This window comes from Varanus komodoensis, unplaced genomic scaffold, assembly GCF_004798865.1.
Source record: "Varanus komodoensis strain SLA01 unplaced genomic scaffold, ASM479886v1 scaffold9, whole genome shotgun sequence".
Classification (NCBI taxonomy): domain Eukaryota; kingdom Metazoa; phylum Chordata; class Lepidosauria; order Squamata; family Varanidae; genus Varanus; species Varanus komodoensis.
The window spans coordinates 33,929,825-33,931,275 of NW_025336598.1; the positions used below are offsets into that span (position 1 = coordinate 33,929,825).

The 1,451-nt window shown below is 34.4% G+C and overlaps 1 protein-coding gene across 12 annotated transcripts in view; it reads right to left on the reverse strand.

Moving 5' to 3' along the window:
• Window positions 1-1,451, reverse strand: part of LOC123016973 (E3 ubiquitin-protein ligase MARCHF7-like) — a 27,940-nt gene that overhangs the window by 13,941 nt on the left and 12,548 nt on the right. The gene's annotated exons all lie outside the window — the stretch shown is intronic.

The window sequence follows — 1,451 nt, forward strand, 5'->3', positions numbered from 1 at the left end:
CTGGCGCCGAAAAACAAATAACGACGGCGCCAGGCTAAGACCTTTTTATTTAAAACTTATTTTAATTGTTAATTTATTATGTAGGTTTTTTTTAAATTTTAAGCCAAGATGCACCGGGTTTTAATATTTTTATTGTATAATTTTTATATGCTTTTGTTTTGTTGTGAGCCGCCCCGAGGCTTTGTTGCGATGGGGGCAGCATAGAAATGTTTTAAATAAATAAACTTCCAAACGCCTAGTAATGGGGTTTTCTTACTATTTAGATGATCTGCCTAAAATTTAACACTTTAAAGGTTTACCTGCTAAAACAATTATAAAGGATATTAATAGAGAATATCTATTAATATATTATTAATTTTATTAATATAAAGGATGTTACCACAGAAAGAAGTTCAAAAGGCCTTAAAGCAAAACCCAGTTTAACCAGCCAGTTTTTCTTCCATGATGTTCATATGGCTATTGCTCAACATACTTTGGTAGCTTCTCAACTTCATTAAGCTATATCTAGTGCTGCCCTTGAAGACAATTCAGAAACTTCACCTGGAACAGACTGCAGTAGTGTACTGGCTAGAACAGAACATATTAACACCTGTTGTTTTTCTGATCTGCATTGCCTGAAAATTTGTTTCTAAGACTAATTTATGCTAATGCTGTTTTATGCTATGTTTTGTATGCACTTCTGAAATCTGTAACTGTTTAGATAGATAATTATTCATCTAAATATAGGTAAAATTTATTTGATCTCTCAGGTTGATGAATATGCCAGCTCCTTAAAGGAACTTTATGACTACTTTAAACTTTATTTTTTCTTTTGAAAAAGTTGCCAAATATCTGTCGAAGGCAAATACACTATAAGGGTCCTCATAATTTTCCTTCTTGTGCACTTATTGTACTGTGTGATTGCTTTTTATTCCATTATGCTAATTTAGAAAAAAAGTTTTTTAAAAAAACTCTGCCTACAAGCATGTGTCTTGATTCTTAGTTTCCTTTTATTTCTCCAGTTCCATTCTTGCCTTTAGGAAAAGTGCACACACACACAAAATAGTATTTAGAAACTTCTAAAAATCCAACTCATGCCTAAATGCCTGATAAGTTTTGACTAACTTCCTAAAAACTTTGCTGTGGTACCTCCCTTGTAAGGTGGTTCTATACAGCTGGCACCACTATAAAGGAGGTTCCTCATGTGGCAACTAGTTTTGCTTCCAATGGTAAGAAGAAAGGTTTCTCTAGATAATCAGTGAAGAGAGATTTATATGGAAAGCTCATATATTCTTTTAAGTAGTCTGGGCCCTGACCATTTAAGGCTTTCTATGCAAGAACCTCCTTCAATTAACAAAAGGCAACCACAATTCTATTGTCGCAAAGGCAAAGTCCAATGTAAATCCAGGTCAAGTCAAGAAGTTACCCGAGGGTGTGGAATGGGCTTCCACAAGAGGTCGTTGAGGCCCCAT